Source organism: Panthera leo, chromosome D1 (assembly GCF_018350215.1).
Source record: "Panthera leo isolate Ple1 chromosome D1, P.leo_Ple1_pat1.1, whole genome shotgun sequence".
Lineage (NCBI taxonomy): Eukaryota > Metazoa > Chordata > Mammalia > Carnivora > Felidae > Panthera > Panthera leo.
The window spans coordinates 95,826,575-95,845,367 of NC_056688.1; the positions used below are offsets into that span (position 1 = coordinate 95,826,575).

Below are 18,793 nucleotides of genomic sequence, written 5' to 3' on the forward strand. Positions count from 1 at the left end.
CCCCATGTGCTTTCATGACTGGAAGTTTGGAAAGGCCAGTTCTATACCACATATGACCTTTCCCCCAAGAAATCTGGAACCTTCCCCTGGGGATACTGATAAACATGAATTATATTCTTCATAAGGGCTCAAATGGAAAAAGACATTCAGACCCACTAGCTTCAGAGCACACTCTGATTTTGTCTAGAATTTACCTTCTCCAGAGTTACGCCATGGCCTTCAACCCCAAAATCTCTGCAGGGGCCTATTACAGAAAGCCCAGCTACTCTGAAAATGTCCAGCTCCTTTGGGGAAGTACTCCTTACCATGTGAAAACAAGCTCAGGCCCTTTTGGAAATAAGGCCCAGCCAGACCCTTACCACGTTAGCTTCATTAAAATGGCAGATGGGAGCCTGGGGCTTCTGCATTAAGGCATCTCCAAGAGTTTTGAGAATGTGTCCAGAGTCATTCTCAGCAGCCATTTTCTCTATAGTCAGGTAAGGCTAGTGAGGACTAGGGGCCCCAGGGAAAAAGGACCAGGCCAACTTCTGCCCATTACTCTCCAAATCCTGCAGGTGGCAGCTGGACACCAGGCTGAGCTTCTGAGGACCAAACTTGGTAACTAAGGGGCAGACTACATGGCATTCCAAGTGCAGAGATGTTCACAATCCAGGGAGATCCCAGCGGCTGGCTATAAAGGATGAAAAGGCAGAAGGGAGGTGAAGGGAGTAGTGTCTAACCAATCTGCCTGCCAACATTCACGTTTATGAGGTAGAATGGGATGCAATTACAAATTCACTCCCTCGTGTTAGGGAATGTCATCCAAAAGAGGTGACCACCAATTGACCCAGGAACTGGATCCAGGCACTCTGAGGCTCCTCACCCACTCTCCTGTCCTTGGAACATGGGTTCTGCTTGCCTTTCCCACTTGCAGAGGCTCTTCCTGTGACCAGTGAGCTAGCCCAGAATATTCTTCTCGTGGCAATGGCAGAAGCACTAGAGAACAAGCCCAGTCATGTGAGCACTTTCAGGTACCTGCTGTGTCACGTGTGCTAATATCCATTGTCCAGGGATAGGAATTACAACCCGGCATTCGGTGAGAGAGTGCTGCAAAGTCACATGGCAATGGGCATGGGCACAGGGAGGAAAGAGGGATGGAGGCCATTCACGTAATCAACCACAGCCTTCTAAGTCTCGCCCTTCCTAGCCCCTTGTCTGATCTCTGCTGTGACACTTTAATCACATTCTCCCTTCTCTGTATTTATATTTCTATCATCTCCTCTACTAGACATCAAGCTTTTTAAGAGATTTTACTTGCCGTACGTAGCACTTTGAACATGATAGATGGTAGGTGCTCAGTAATATTTATTGCACGGTGAGTGAATTTCCTTTATGAGCAGTGCCGGTCCTTCCAGATATCTATACAAGGGAAAAGGTACTGAAATCTCTAATAAAGGGCTTTCGTATCCCTGGACAGTGGATATTAGCACGTGTGACACGAGCAGGGTCTATCTCCTTTATCTACAGGGAGCGCTTATCTTATTCACCTAGGGTCCAGAGTGGACATTGATAAATATCTCTTTTTTTAATGTTTATTTATTTATTTTGAGAGAGACAGAGAGAGCGCACTAGTGGGGGGAGGGCCAGAGAGAGAAGGAGAAAGAGAATCCTAATCAGGCTCCTGACTGTCAGCACAGAGCCTGACTCGGGACTCGACCCCACAAACTTTGTGAGATCATGACCTGAGCTGAAACAGAGTCGGACGCTTAACCACCTGAGCCGCCCAGGCACCCCAGTAAATTTCTCTTGAATGCTGTACGAATGATGGCCACCACAACTTCTCCATTCTCTGACTGCCTCTACACATTCTTTGGCCCTTTGTCTCACCTTCTGGGTATTGCTAATTAATCTGTTATGCTTACGATCCATCGTTACAGAGTCACATTGCCAAGTTTTTACTGACCTAGCAGACCCTCCAAAGTAGTCACCTCAATAGACTATATAGCTTCACGTACTCTTTTCCCATTCTGCGTTTGGAAGGAAGTTTCAGGAACTCATGCAGTAGTGCTTCTGTCATGTTCACTTGAATACTCTTGAGCGTGACAGATCTTTGCCTTGTTAAGGTAGGTAGCATTTTTGGAAAGAGCTGACAGTCATTTGGATCCAGAGCCAGTGACTGAAGTGGGTGATCAAGCTGGGTCATTCTGGGGACAAAAGCCAGATGTGGTCAGGGAGGAATGAGCCTCTTTCATAGTTGTAAAGCTGTCCCCGAGGACAGCCTAAAGGAACCCCAGAAGGAAGCAGACAGTATCATTTGAGCACGTCTACCTCCCGACAGGGTGACTATTTTGAAGGGGCCCGTACAGCATTGGATGAGAAAGTTCTGGTCTCATTTACTTTAGCTGTGGTTCTTGTTCCTGGACATCCTTTGAGAAGCTGATGAAAGCTCTGGACCCTCTCCAGGAAAAGGCTCATGAGCCCATATTTTACATATAATTTGAGGGGCCCGTGGACCTTCCTGAGGCTGCTCCCAGTCTCCCAGGTAACTTCTGTCTGGAATGAACACACTAACTAGGGTTAGGGCACTACAGAGCTACAAGTGTGTTTTTCTTAGTTCCTTCATATCTGCCCACACACCCCACAAGCGCAGCCCAGGACTATGACATAACAGATTCTCCAGAATCAGTATGTGAACTACTTGTCCAATCTGCTTTGATCTGAGACAGACAGCTGCAGCCAGCTTGTCCGCTCAGCACCCCCCACCCCCATCTCTGGCTCCTCTCAGAAGGAGTGAGTTTCAGCCTCCACAAGCTTCTCGCTTGGGAAGAAGTAAGGAAAAGCCTTGATGCTCCAGTTCGACTCGGGGAGCCAGGCCAGGATGAACTTGACTTTGGGACCCGAGAGCCAGGCCAGACCAGGTCCAGAATCCTTGGTGCCCCTCCCTTCAGGCACCTGTCTGAGCGCTGCGAGGGCACTGGGGTGGAAGCGGCTGCCATGAGGCCTAGTGGCCACAAGAGGGCGCCGTTTGTTCTGAAAGGACGAGGCATCCGGCTGGCATCGTGACTCCCGACTTCATCCTCCAACACCCACGCAGGCTCCCGGGTCGTGTTGGGTGCTGACTGCGGAGGGGGATAGGGCATGGCGCTACAAGGCCTCCGCTCTGGGGTCTCTTGTTCAGGTGGCCACCAGCTGAGGCAGGCTCCCCCTCAGCCAGCCACCTGCTTCTCTTCAGGCAAGTGCTATGGGCATTAGGCCCAGGACACATTCAGGGCCTGGCAAGGCCACTTCCCGTGCCTCTAAGTGCTCAGGCCTTTTATAAGGTATGTTTCATCTCCTTTTAACGTTTTCTTTATGGCAAAAGCAACCCACGTTCAAAGGGGAAAAGGAGAAAATTCAGAAAGGCCAGGTGCACTTGTAACTAGCCATTCTCAAAGACAACTCTGTTCACCACGACAGGGTTACGTCCTGCCCAGAATCCTCAAAGACTGTGCTCCCCAGGAGGCTAATAAGAACAGGGGAGCCAGTCAGGGAGAATGGGGATGTGTCTGTGTTGCTGGGGTACCTCAGTACTTTGTGTAGAGCTGAGGCGATCGATCCCTCCAGGGTTCCAAGCCACAGGCGCGTGGAGGGAGAAACGAGTGGCTGAGGGCAGAAAGGGATGGGAAGCTCACCCACACTGAGCCACTCTGTGCCCTCACTCTGCATCCCAGGGGCCGTCTCCTCCATCCAATACCAACATGCCAAGGCCAGTATCATTCCTGCTTTACAGTCGGGGAAACCCGGCCTCCCACAAAACCATTTCCTCGGGTGGGGGTGTGCCACTGGTGAGCGATGGAGCTGGATCTGAAGCCAGAACTGTCTTGCTCCGGAAGCTAATGCCTTTACACACCCTTGGGACCTCTCAGGGCAGGGGTCTGCCTTCAGGCTTGGAGAACGTGGTCCTTTCCCTCCCACCGCAAGGGCACACTCTTCACCTGCACCGACAGCATGCACACACACCCCAGAGTTTGCAGGACAGCCCCAAATTGGTGCCACTGACCCTGGGCCCTGGTTCCATGGCCCCTGCCCCGAAAGCAGCCATCAGGAGGCCTGAGAAGTGGAGAGGTGGGCATCAGGGGAGAGTCCTCATCAGATGCTGCAGTGAAGCGTCCCCCACCCACTCAGCATCATCTCCACTCTGCACGCTGGAGACTGCTCTCACCCGGTCTCCCTCTGAAGCTCTGGAGAATGGTCCACAGCGACTCCGATCATCTTCTCTGGAAAGGGGCCCCTGCCCCTTCCTGGGGGTACAGACAGCTCTGAGAACAGGCACTCCCCTCCTCTGTTCCCAACGTCCCTTTCTTAGGACACCTCTTCCCAGACTCAGCTTTGAGCCCCAGGGAGAGGCCTCCCCTGGTTGCCAGGGCAACGGCTCCATTGTTCCTGCTGCTGGAGTTTAGCAGGCAGGCCCCCTCAGTTTCTGGACCCTGCTCTCCCTACCATTCTTGAGCCAGTGGAGCCTGCAGTGCCCCCATTCTACTCCTCAGGGCCTCTTTGTCGTCAGGATGCAGAGGAGGGGGAGACAGGCTGACTGGTCACCATGCCAACATCGCATGGCCCACATCCCTGCGGGGAGGGGATGGGTTGGGTGGTCGGATATTCAGCAGTGGAGGCAGCAGTTAGTCTGACTCTTGGGTCACCTGCCCAAGGGCCCCTGCTGCTGGCTCAGGGTCCATTTTGGGAGAGGATTTCACTAGCTCTCTGCTTTTTCACCCAGTTTATTCCATTTTTGTTTGGTTAAGCAAAACTTGAGGCTTAGGCTTTCTCTTACCCATCTGAATTTTCAGGCAGCACATGGACTGAGAGAGGAGCCAGGCTGTGGCCCACCCAGCCTAAGTGGGACGATAATCCCTCCTTCCTTCCTTCCTTCCTTCCTTCCTTCCTTCCTTCCTCCCTCCCTCCCTTTCTTCCATCCTTCCCTCCCTCCCTCCTTCTTTCTTTCACTCCATCTCATTCATTCAACAACATTCACTGAAGCTGACTCAGAACCATCCTGCAAGTTAAATATTATTAAAACCACTTTGCAGAAGGAGAAACTCTTACTCAAAAAGGTAAATTACCCGAGGTTCCTAAAATATTGTCAGAGGCAGGATTCAATCTCAGTTCTGCCTGGCTCCAATATCACTGTTTTAAAGTCAAGAACAGATTATATTCTCCCTACCACTGACAGTATCTTGACTACCCTGTGCACAGTAAGCTGATTTATTATTGACTAAAAGCAAGCCATTACAAGGATGTTAAGGGCCAGGTGTGTTGCACAAAGTAGCTGCTTAATAAGGATGCGATGAATGGATGGACGGATGAAGGGACATATTCAGGGTAACTACTCAGAGTATTAAGGTCAATAACCTGGAAGACAACTCTTGATTCCCTCCTTTATTGTTTCATTTGTACATTCATTCAGTGAATAAGTCCTGAGGACTTCCGTATGCCAGGCACCTTGCTGGGCACTGGGGACATAAGAAAAATACCTCTCTCTGGTGAGAGAGGCAGACAGGTAAAACAGCCCATCACAATTTGTGGGATGAGAGCTCCATCAGGAGAGTCCAGGCACTGGGAAAGACCAGCTGGCCTCAATGGCATTTCTCATGTTCTAAGTCACTGAGTCACAGACCCTCTGAGCTCAAACTGATGCTCTATCCACACTGCACGTCAGCCAGACAGAGGTAAAACCACACCTGGAGCTTAGGACAATGATTAGGAAAGACCAGAGTCTAAAAATTTAGAATAGTGATATTTAGGAGAACCTAGTTCAGTCTGAAGACCCTGAATCCCATGACTCCACCAGGCTTCTCTCACCAGTAGAAACAGCCCCTGCTACCTTGCCTAAGGAGACAGGGCCTGCCTTGCTTGAAGACTCTATGACTATCCCTTACCCCATAGCTTCACCTGCCCCCAGAGCCATGGGAAAGACAATCTCCGTGTGCCCAAGGAGCCAATTATAAAGGTGAGTCTAATAGACGCTTAAATGCCCAAATGTGCAAATTTACATATCAATGAAAACCTGAGGAATATTCATAAGAATGGGTTCCACCCATGCTAGAGTAGGGAGAAAAGAATGTAGTTGTAAATCCAGCTGAGTTACCAGAGATTCTGAGGCTGGTGTGCCAGCTCAAGAACGTGATAAAAGTTCCAGTGTTACTTTACTTGGTAAATGGAAGCCTGTACTCGATGAAACCGACATGCCAAAGTTGTTCTAGGTACAGTGGAGAAGAAACCCAAGGACTTAGGGAGATAGACACGTGGAAGCAGGTTTGCCATCTGCGACTGCCTTATCCGTGCTTTATATCCCCTGAGGGGGACCAAAGGACCCTCCCTTCCCCAAGACAGAAACATGTTGCTAAGGAGATAGTGTTACTGTTGCAGGGCACCACATGCTGGGGATGTTGATGGAAGATACTGCCACTGAAACGTGTCCCTGAGCTTTAATGGGAAGAGTGAGATCCCAGCATTGGCAATTCACTGACACTTAGTGACCAGAAGCAAAGTGGACACAGAAGGCAGCAGGGCCAGGGTGACAGAACAGACTGACACATAGGGATCTTTGGTGGTGGCCAGTTAATCATGGGTGCCAAGGGGTAAAATACATGAAGCATTGCCTTCACATCCTACTTGATCTGTAGAGTTAAAAGACAAACAAACTAGAGTTCTGACAAGCAAAAATCTCAGGACATCAGCAAGTCTTAGATTTTCACTAAATTCCCAACCTAAGTCAAGAGAATAGAAAAACGTACTCTGTATCATATGACGTTGCAAATTTATATTGTCCATCTCCCTCCCAATTTTTCTGTGGTCATTAAGCACAGTGGGTGTGCACTAGGAAAAGAAAAATACCGGACTCTTCAGGATTTATTACTGGCTCTGAGCTAATCTTAATCCCCGGTCATGGGTTGAGTGAGCATTAATGGAAGTCAGGAAATAAATGGAGTTTGGGCCCAAACTAGTTCATAGTGGGCCCAGTAGATTCATATCTACCCTGTGGTTGTTTCTTCAGGTCCTGAATGTATAGTTGGAATATATGTATACATATACATATACATATGTACACACACATATATATATATACACACACACATATATTTATTTGTTTATACGTATATATACATAAGTATATATATTATTTATACATATATATGTATATATATATTTATTTATACGTATTTATATATATATAAAAGCAGATATACACAAAATCTCCTGCCTGACCTATGGCAGATACAGACTGACATGATAGGAAGGACTAAGTGAAAACTCCTGCCAGCCTTCTCCCTAACAATAGAGTAAATCAAAACCAATGCCACATTTCTAGGAGAATCACAGAGAATAGTGCCACCACAGAACACTTAAAAAAATGCAAGGTTGGTGACCAGTGGTGTGCTAGAATCACTTCGTGCAAGCCCACAAGAACTGTTGACATTATTCTCATTTATTCATAACAATTGTTCTGATTGTTAACATTACCTGCCAACTGCATCTTCAGTGACGTTACTTTGGTAGCTTAAAATTGGCCATGTCGGGACTATTTAAACCAGAGAAATTGGGAAACATTACAAACCAGGCTTTCTTTTTTGTTTTCTTTTCTGAAAGCCAGTTTATCAGCAAACTACCTGTGACCCCCATCATATCTTCATTTAACTTACCTGTTTGGCTTGAGCAGATGTATCTTGGAGTTGGAGAATGATGGCAGATTATGTTACAGAAATCAGACTGTCATTTCAATTTCAGCTGCCATTCTGGATCTGGTCTACTTACTGTATCATATCAGCCCAACTTCTGATGTCTACTATGGTCAGAAAGGTGGATGGATAGATAGATGGATGGATGGATGGATGCAAGGTGAACGTATATTTTTCACAATGGCTAATTTATGGAAACAACCTAAATGACAAGAAATGAATGGTTAAGGAACATGCAGTACACACAATGGAATATTAATCAGCCACAAAAAGAAGAAAATCCTGCTATCTATGACAATATGGATAGACCTGGAGGGCATTGTGCTAAGTGAAATAAGGCAAACACAAGAAAGATAAATACCGTATGATTTCAATTATATGTGGAATCTAAAATAGTCCAAATCGGGGGTGCGTGGGTGGCTCAGTCAGTTAAGCATCTGACCCTTGATTTTGGCTCAGGTCACGATCTCCTGGTTCGTGGGATCAAGCCCTGAGTCAAGCTCTGTACTTACTGACAGCATGGAGCCTGCTTGGGATTCTCTCTCTGTGTGTCCCTCCTCCCTTCTCTCTCTCAAAATAAATAAATAAACATTAAAAAAAACACAGTCAAAATAATAGAAGCAGAGAGTAGAGTGGTGGTTGCCAGGAGCCGGGGGTGGGGGGAATAGGAAGATGTCGGTCCAAGGGGACAAAGTTTCAATCATACAGGATAAGTAAGTTCTGGAGATGTAAAGTACAGCATGGTGACTGTACTTAACAATATTGTATTGCGTATCTGAAATCAGCTAAGAGAGCATATCTAAAGTGTTCTCACAAAAAAGAAAGAAGAAAATTATAGCTATGTGAGGTGATGGATATGTTAATTAACTTGATTGTGGTGATCATTTTATAATGCATGCATATGTCAAAACATCAAGTCGAACACATTAACCATATACAATTCTCATTTCTCACCTATACCTCAGTAAAGCTGAAAAAAAGAAAATTATTAACTAGGCTAAGGTAATTGCTTACCGTCTCTTCTAAACAGATGAGCACACTGTCCAATGGGACGAAATTGACACATAACCTGTATTGTTTATCATGGAAATAGCATTACTGAGCGTAATACACAACCTCTTTCTCTTTGATGGGCTATAAATACATTTGGATACTAAAGGATTTTGCAATTAATATAAATAGAGCTAAAATTTATAGAATGCAGTACGAATCGAGACTTTTATCTCAACTATAAAATGAAAACAGTAGCCCCTATGTATGTCCAGTTCACCAAATGATGTGATAATCAAATGAAGTTGTATGTGTAAAACAGCATTGTAAATTTTACTGCCCTGCCTTAAAACATAGCGAGGTAAATAGCTACTAGGCTGTTTCTATATTCAAGATTGAATGGGAGATTCTTGGCAATTATCTATTATTCAAGGATGAAAGTCTGTGGCTACTAATCAGCTTTGTCAAAATCTGTAATTGTATATTCAGCATAAGTCTGATTTTAACAACAACAAAAAAAGATGGATGGATGAGTGGATTGTTTGTATGAAGGGATGGTTATATTGGGCAGGAGCATGATGGTGTTGCTGTTTTTTTTTTTTTTATTAGAATTTAAGAGTGGGAATAAAGGTGTGCACTCCTAGACTGCTGAGAATGAAAACCCAAAAACTTCCCAGAATCGCTTTCACTAGTTTAGAGCGTGACACAGGTCCTGTCAACGAGAAACATTCAGTGAATGTCGAGTTTGTAACCAAAGTTTCAGTCTCAACTTCCTGATTCCTTTATCACAGCTGAAGAGCGTGTTTCTTGATTCAACATTGGTTCAACTGGTAGCAGTGGCTTCCGGACTCCTCAAGTTCTTGACTGCTGTAGAGGTGGCAAGTTCTCTGGAAGGTCAGTGATGAGAAGCCTGGGGTTCATTCCTGGAGTCTCAAATTAGGGTTTGGCCTTCCAGTCCTTCCTGTGATTTTGTAAGCACCAAATTCACGTTATGAAATCCCTTTCTCCTTAAGAGAGCTGCAATGGATTTTGTTAGCTGCAGCTGCACTCTGATATGATCCCCCCACCTTTTTTTATATGCCCCCTTTTCAAGTTTTTCTTCCCCTCATCAGTTTTCATCTCTACTATCCAACCACTTCCCATTTCATTCCCCAGAGGTGAATCACCTCTTACATTTGAGGGGAGAAAAACATAGACAATATTATTGAGGAATTTCTCAACTTCCTGCCTATCCTTCTATGGTTCCTGGACCCACCATACCTTCATGATGTCTTTCCTACAAGGATAACCCATTTGCTTTTTCTGTGAATTCCATCCTTTTCATCTCCAGAAATCTTCTTCCCTCCTGTAGCTTTGACCTGTCCCTCTTGTTACTCTGTTCATTCATGGTAGACACTGCCAAGCCTTTCTCATGGAGAAGAACCCCCAACAACTCCCAGTCTCCCATGACCCTCTAGCTAAGGTCTCCCTCCCTTCACTGCCAAGCTTTCTAAGAGAATTATCTACACTATTCATCTCCACTTTCTCCCCTTTTGTTCACTCCTCTCCAAGCCACTTAGCCTTTATTGTCCTCATTCCACTGAAATTAACCTCAGTGAAGTAACCAATGGTCACCAAATAGCCTAATCCAGTGGATCCTTTTCCTTTGTTTTATTTCCTGATCTCTCAGGGGCATCTGCCAATCTTAACTTTCTCCTCTATGATATTGTGAGGACACATTCATTGCACTTTTCTCCAGGATCATCTGGTTGGTCTTTCACCATCTCCTTTGGGGGCTCCTCATTTTATGGACATGTGGAATGCTCTTTTCCAAAAGTTTTTGTCCCTGAGCCCTACATTTCTTTCCATTCTAAAGGTTCATGCTAGGTAACGTCATCCTAGTGCATGACTTCAACTACTGACAATTCCCAGGAATATACCTTGAACCCAGACCTCTCTCCTGACTTCCATTGTATATACAGTAACTTTCTACTCCATATTTCTACCTGTCTAACAGACATCTCAATCTCAACATGTCCAAAACAGAACTAATCTTCCCCAACATCCATTCTTCCTACTAAATTCCCTGTCCTGTGAGGGGCATCACAGTCCACTCAGACCCTCAAATCAGACATCCAGGAATCATCCTAAATTCCCTTGTCCCTTGTCCTTCACAATTAAGTTGTCACTAACAGATTTGAATTCTACCCCTAGTGCTCTGTGTGATGGTTTCTCCCCTCTCCATCACTACTGCCCTGGTCCAGCCCTGTGTAATCTCTCTCTCTCTCTCTCTCTCCCTTCCTCCCTCCCTCTCTCTCGCTTGCTCTCGCTGTCTCATTTCTGCTTCTGCTCACTCACTAGTCTTCCAACTCCTTCACAGCTGCTTCAATCCATTCTCCACACAAAAGCCAAATCTAATCATATCACTCCCTTCCTTAAATCCCCTAGATGGTGTCCCCACACACTTGCACAGTTTTCAGGATAAAGTTCACATTCTTTATCCTAGACCTAAGACCCTTCATTATCTGACTTCTCTAACCTCATCTCCCTCCACTGACCCTGAAACTATGCTCCCACCCCCATGAACATGCTGCATTCACTCACTCCATGCATTTCTCTCTGTGTGGAACCACCTTGCACTTCACCTGGGCCACTTATTTGTCATCCTTGGTGACTCAGCTCATGTTACCTCTTCCAAGAAACTTTTCCCAACCATCCTTTTTACTACCACTGTGCTTTGTATACGCTGTGCTTACCTCTAATTTTACATTAAACTGTATCATATATATCATATATCATACCTCAGGGATATAAATACATTTGTCATAGGACTTGCTAACCTGTCTGATATGTTTTCACATGCCAGTGTCCTACCACAAGCCCAAGTGTTCCCTTGGGAGCAAAACCATACTTAGCAGAGTGCCTGGGACAGAATAAGCTCCCAAGTCATGTTTGATAGATGAATTAGTTTAATTTCTGCTTGAATTTTATTGGGTAATTGTTGTGGATTGGATTGTGTCCCCTAAAAATAGGTATGTTGGAATCCTAACACTCACTACTTCTGAATGTGACCTTATTTGGAGAAAGGGTCTTTACAGAAATATTCAGGTTGAAATAAGGTCACCAGGGTGGACCCTAATCTAATAGGACTAGTGTCCTTATTAAAAAAAAAAAAAAAAAGGAAAATTTGGACACAGAGACTGATGCGAATAGAAGGAAGACAGCATGAAGAGACACAGGTAGAAGATGGCCATCCACAAGCCAAGCAGGGAGGCCTGGGTCAGATTCTCCCTCACAGCTCACCCCTTGATTTTGAGCTTCTGGCCTCAGAACTGTGAGATAATTAATTTCTTTCACTTAGGCCACCAGTGTGTGGTACTTCATTATGGAAACCCCAGAAAACCCATGCAGTAGAATTTCCTGTGCCTTTTAAGCCTTTATTTCTTTGAATCTCTAGCCATAAGTTGTTTTCTTTCTGAAGTCTTCTTTCTGAAGGTTCGCTTTTCTAGCATATCTGTCTCTCTTACTATCTCTCTCTCTCTCTCTTTCACACACACACACACACACACACACACACACACACACACTAAAGTCACATGTCTCTTTCAAGAACTTCCCCCTTTCCTCTAGATACTTCCACCTTACCAACAAGCTCTGCCTTGTGGGTCAGAATTAGGTCCCAAGTAAAAGCTCCCCTCATTGCTTTCTCATCTTTCTGAAAGAGAAAATCAGGTCAAGAATGTAATCCACTGCAATGTTTATGACAGAACAGGGCATCCAATGGTTGTGCCCATGAGCCCAGTTTGCATCTTGCCCCCATGCTAGATTCAGAATTCTCTAGGCAAAGAAAGTATCACAAGACTGTCAGCCAAACCAGTAGTCAGGACATCCCACAGCAACATCACCTGATCATCCTTTCATCTCACCTGTGCTCCCCTTGGTACTACCACCAAGCTTTTATGACATCAAATCATGCTACTCTCTTACTCAAAACTCTCTAATGCTTCCCCATTGCATTTAAAGCCAATTTCAACTTGCTATAGAGGTCTCTCCTAGATTTACTGAACATCTGTAAAACCTTTCTGGCCTCAGAATTTTGAACATGTTCCTTCCTCTACTTACAGTGCTTTTCTCCCCCTTTCTTGCCCTTTGCCTGGCTAAGCTTAGTGTCGATTCCCCAAAGGAGGTTACCCTGTATTAGCCTCCTATTAGATGCTCTCAAAGAAACTTGAATTATCTTGCCAAGGATTTGTCATAGTTTCTACCTATATGTTTATATTTATGGCTATGTGATTAATGTCTTTCACCTCTACTACACTGAAAACACCACAAGAACTGGACATTTGTCTGTTTTGCCCACCACTGACTCCCCAATCCCTAATGTGGTCAATGGCATAGAGTAGATACTCAACAAAAATTTCTTTAAATGAATGAACTGAGTCCTACTCCTTGGCCCATTTCAATGAGACAAATTTATTCGGATGAAGGACATTCCTACCATCATAGAATTCATATCCTAAGCCTCATCCAAGTCTTGGTGATGGCTTTGAGCTTATAATAACATCACATCACAATTTCAACTTTATGTCACTTATTAGACTATTACACTGGCCAGGGTCCCCATAGGAAGTGGCTGGCGCTCTCAGATGGGGCAATTGAGAGTTTGATAAAGAGGCTGGTTAAATGGTATGGGCAGGGTTAAGGGAAACCAGCAAAGAATGGAGTTAGCAACAGTGGGTACCTGTTACCATTCCAAGCTCCAGAAGAGCAAAGGGAGGGGTAGATACCAGAATCTGAAAATTGCCACCTAACAAGAGCTGTGATCATTAGAGAGGGATGTAACCAGTGCATGGAGTCACAGAATAAATATCCCAACTCCACTCTCCTCCCACTTTCCAGTCTCCTGCTGGTTGACTCTTTTTTTTTTTTCTTTTTAATGGAAGCACTGAAGTATAGTTGACACACTCCCCTTGGTTGACTCTTGTTTGGCTGAACCTAATAGAAGCCTACCTCTGAGACCATGTAAACATCATTACTTAACTGAGGACTTCTTTGCTTTTCTGTTTTTCACTGATGCCAAGCTTATTCTCCACAATATCCAGTTTTCATTACAGATGGATATTTTACCTCCCTCTTTCCCTAAAATTTCAGTTGTTTTATTTTTAAAAAGTTTATTTATTTCTTGGTGGTGGGTAGTAGAGAGAGAGGGAGAGAGAGAACCTCAAGCAGGCTGTCACTGCATACTGTCAGCACGGCGCCCGAGGTGAGGCTTGAACTCACAAACCATGAGATCATGACCTGAGCCAAAACCAAGAGTCTGACACTTAACCGACTGAGCCATCAAGTGCCCCTCAAATTTCAGTTTGAAGTTATGTTCATCAGGTAGCAGATTTTCCCACCAAGCACCATTGTCATGATCACATTCAGATGTACTCTGTCCTGGGTAGAAAGTCCATTTTTATCATGTAAATCTTAGTTCAGGAAATCCAGTTCTGATTTTTAACACTAGCTCACCATTTCCCATGGCTTGTTTTCTCTATCAGAGCTACTACGTGCCAGAGCAAGAGAGATGCAAATGTTATTTGGTCCTGCCTTTTGAGCCCCCTTCTCACCCCTTTCAATTTCTGCAGCTTTCCAGGGCTTCCAAGGTACAAGGTTCCATTGGGAAGTAGCTATTTTCCATTCCCTAGTCATCTCTCTAGGGCCTGAAGTGTACAAACTGACCGGATGCCTCCATCTCAAGCACGTGGGCCAACACGATTCTTGCTCTGGGGAGCAAGGTCCCTCCAGATAATACCTTCATGCATTCTTTTCATCCCTGGGATCCTGGAGCTTAATAGCTCTGCCTCCTCATTTCTGTCTCAATTTCCGGCTCCATGGTGCCACACCCAGGCTACCTTATCTTCCTCTCACCTGACCTTAGTGCTCAGCACCTTTTGCCTCAGACTAATAGCTCTGACATGAAGCCTGCTGACTTCAGAAAGTTCTGGTCCAAAGAGCCGTAGGCTGAATATGCCCTCCCTACCCAAGTTTTAACATTTCCTTTTATAAATATCTTATAAATGTCATCTAAGAAGCTCTAAAGTGTCATTGAGTAACCCATGCCACTTCTTCCCTCACTTCTGGAACCTGATCTCCATTTTCTTTTCCTTCCCTTTCAGGGAGATTGTGTCCTTCTCCCTCATGCCCTTCCCCACTGGGTCAGCAGATGAGGAAAGATAAGGATGCCGGACTCAACCGAGGGATCACCTTGCCTCCCAGTCCAGCAGAGGCTCGGACTGCTGTACCGAGGATGTGTCCGGGAGGTGGGAGGAGCGCCCATGGGACGGGATGATGGACCCTATTAATCACAGCTGCCATAGCAGACTAGTGGAAGATGGGTCTTCAAAGCTGGAAGCCCCTCTGCCCAAGTGTCGGTCTTTGGGGCTCAGTGGAGTGCCCTTCCTCTGACCCAGGACTTCCGATGGCTCCTCCCCAATCCCTAACCCCCCTCAACCCCGTCCTGCGGCGCTTCCCATCCTTTCACTGCGATGAATTTTTTTCTCCTTCTAAATATTTTAAACGTTCAAAAGAAAAAGCCAAATCCCGAAATCCAAACACAATGAAAAGCAAAAACGTGAGGAAAAATAACAAGGGTATAACAGCTCTCTATCCCAACCGCGGACCCGAGCCGGTCCGAGGTCCACGGGAGCCGGGAGGGGTTAACCCTCTGCTGCCCGGGGACGGGGCGGGGGTGGGGGTGGGGGGGTAGGGGGCCGCTCCGCCCCTTTCCAGCCGAAGGGGAGGGGCGGAGGCGCGGAGCGGGGGTGGGGGGGGGGCGCTCCAGTCTGGCCATACATAGATGCATTCAGTTCTCCACATTTTGCCAAACCTGCACAAGCTCATCTCCACCCCATCCCCCACCCGTCCCCCGGTCCCCACCAAACCTTTTGTCTCGGCGCCTCCCTCCTACACTAAAGAGTCAAAGAAATATCCCTGGTGACACTGAACCCCAGGCCAGACTGCTCTGGGGGCCTGAAATGGATGCCTTGCGCGTGCTTCTCACCAACACCTGCCTCCTTTCTTACACAGCCTCCTCCTTTAACGAGAGACAGTCAGGGGCGCCCCGTGCCTCCCGTCTTTGTGCGGTTAAGGACAGCTTTTGTTGTGCTGTAGGCACGAAGCAGTGGACAAAGGACCCCAGATGATGTAAGCCACACCCCTTACCTCCCCCCCGGGAGCCAGAGGCCAGGCTCCTCCAAGGTGGAGGGAGCGGGGAATCCTTTTGGAGCCCCCATTTTATAAAGCAAATGCCAAGCCGCCCAAGCCGTTTACCGAGAGCAGCTTGCTTATCACCCCATTAAGATTGCATTTGTCTCCATTTTTAAACAAAAGGGAATTTAGGCTGACGGTCCCGAATCCCAAGAGCGCACTGTGGGATAGGAGGACCCGCAATCATGCAGCAGCCTGGAAAACCTCTGACAAAACCGGGCTCTAAGGCGTGCAACCCCCACCCCCACCCCGCCCATGCCAGAGGCACCCCCAGTGGGTTTCCTACACCAGCCGGGACCCAGTTGAGCCCAGCATTGCAGCGGACTCATGGGTGGGGCTCAAATGAAGCCACAGGCGGGATGGAGGCAAAGTTGCACTCCTGCAACTGTGGACAGAGCACTCTGGAAAGCCACCTTTCTCCGGCTGCACTGAAGCTGAAGTTGTCATCATTTGAGACATGGATGGGGACAGGCTTTTTTGTCCAAGTCCCTGGGATGGGGGAGTGTCTTCATAGGGAGATCAGGGAAAGGAGAAGACTACACGTCCTAGACACGGGGAACTTCTAGAGACTTTGTTAGTGGGAAAAGCACAAAAAAGATTCATTTATTCTTTCAAAACCCATTGGCTGCGTCCTAGTCACTTGTCCTGGGGATACATCAGTGGTTAACAGACACGGCCCTTGTCCTGGGGGATGTTAGTCTAGTGTGAAAGGCTACACACCAGGGATGGAGCTTGTGTTCTAGTTCCCAGTCCTGAGCTCCTGCTCAGTTTCTGCATCTGTAAAACGGAAGTACCTATTTCTTCATTGCCTTACGGAACAATGAGAAGAAAGAGCTGGACGTTTACTGTTTAACTGGAATTAAAATATAACAGGATCGTAGACACCCCCAAAGAATGGAAAGCAGGGATTCCAACAGACACTGCTGCACCAATGTTCACAGTGGCGTCATCCATGGTAGCCAAAAGCTGGGAGTAACCCAAGTGTCCATCAACACATGAATGGATAAACAAAATGTATACCGGTACAATTACATATTATTTAGCTATAGAAAGGGATACAATTCTGCTAAATGCCACAACGTGGATGCACCCTGAAGACATTATGCTAAATGAAGCAAGTCCAACACAAAAGGACAGCGTATATGGTTTGTCTTATGTGAAGTTCCTGGAATAAAAAATTCATAGAAACAGAAAGTAGCATGGAGGGTATCAGGGGCTGAGGGGGAGGGAGGAATGCAGAGTTATTGTTGAATGAGTAAAGACTTGGGCCGCCTGGGTGGCTCACTCTGACTTCGGCTCAAGTCATGATCTCGCAGTTCGTGGGTTTGAGCCCCACATCGGGCTCTGTGCTGACAGCTCAGAGCCTGGAGCCTGCTTCGGATTCTGTGTCTCCCTCTCCCTGTGCCCCTCCCCAGCTTGCAATCTCTCTCTCTCTCTCTCTCTCACACACACACACACACACACACACACACACAAATAAATAAACGTTAAGAAAATTTAATGGGTGAAGACTTTGGGATGAAAAAGTTTTGGAAATGGATAGTGGTGATGGTTGCACAACATTGTAAATGTTCTTAATGCCACTGAATTGTACACTTAAAAATGGTTAAAATGATAAATTTTGCTATGTGTATTTTACAAAAATTCGAATATATGTGTGATAGTGTGATTTATGTTAAGAGATATATATTTGAAGTTTTGGCACAGAGCTCCTAAAACCCCTGGAATTTCCTAAGTGATAAAAGAACAAATGTAAAAGGAATGTCTTTATTCACAATAGGCCCCTTTAACCACACCTGAGCTTGTTAATGAGATGACTTTGGGAAAGTCCCTCTGGTGGAGGACTGGTTGCCAGGGGGACCAACCTTATATTCCAAAGGTTGGGACTTTCAGCCCCTGACCTGACTTCAAGAGAGTTTAGAGAGATTGGAGTTGGAGTTAATCACCTGTGGCCAACGATTTAATCCACCATGCCCCTGTAATGAAGCCGCCATAAAAATCCCAAAAGTATGGGGTCCAGGAGCTTCCGGGTTGCTGACCACATGGAGGTGCTGAAGAGCAGCACAGCTACACACCTTGCCTTGTGCAGCTCCTTCACCCGGCTCTTCCTACATCATCTATCCTTCTATAACAAACCAATTATCTAGTAAGTATACTGTTTTCCTGAACTTTGTGAGCCATTCTAGCAAGTTATCAAACATAAGGAAAGGGATGTGGGAACTTCTGATTTATAGCTGGAAGATCATAACACACGTGACAACCTGGACATGCAATTGCCCTTTGAAAATGGCGGGTGGGGTGGTCTTATGGGACTCAGCCCTTCACCTGTGGGATCAGTGCTAACTACAAGAGTCGGTGTCAGAACCGAGCTATATTGTGGGATACCCAGCTGGTGTCTGGAAAGGTGAAGAATTGCTTGCTGGGGAACCCCCGCCACACACACACACACACACACACACACACACACACACACATTTGGTGTAGGAAGTATTCAGTGAATAGTGAATAAAGGAAACAAATGTTTTCCTTTCAGTATTTAATATAGGACCCCTTGAAGTATAGTTTAGTATTTTAGAGCTCCTAGTATGAATCACAGGGCTTAGCAAGGAGTAGGTGTGCAGAGCCTGCTTAATGAATGGTGCTGTGCTAAGGGTCAGATCTGTGTCCTAGAATACAAGTACAGGCTCTTAGAATTAGGAAGGAGTTCATGTGGGATCAGGCCATCCTAAAGGTGGTATCACTTGATCTAGCTCCCACCCACTATGTAAACCTTCTGCCATAGATGTTGTAAATTCAAACATACACAGGAGCTGGGGCTCCTGGGTGGCTCAGTGGTTAAGCATTCATCCAACTCTTGATTTCAGTGCAGGTCATGATCT

At 46.0% G+C, this 18,793-nt stretch overlaps 2 long non-coding RNA genes across 2 annotated transcripts; both read right to left on the bottom strand.

The window, feature by feature from the left end:
* Window positions 1–3,850: 3,850 nt before the first annotated feature.
* On the bottom strand, window positions 3,851–7,891 carry LOC122200795. Its single transcript, XR_006193938.1, has 3 exons — window positions 7,659–7,891; window positions 4,181–4,259; window positions 3,851–4,068 (listed from the first exon to the last, which is right to left on the bottom strand). It is a non-coding gene; the product is annotated as an uncharacterized LOC122200795 (long non-coding RNA).
* Window positions 7,892–9,449: 1,558 nt separating this feature from the next.
* On the bottom strand, window positions 9,450–15,713 carry LOC122200522. The gene is made up of 3 exons (XR_006193829.1): window positions 15,590–15,713; window positions 12,309–12,378; window positions 9,450–9,645 (listed from the first exon to the last, which is right to left on the bottom strand). It is a non-coding gene; the product is annotated as an uncharacterized LOC122200522 (long non-coding RNA).
* Between the last annotated feature and the right edge of the window lie 3,080 nt (window positions 15,714–18,793).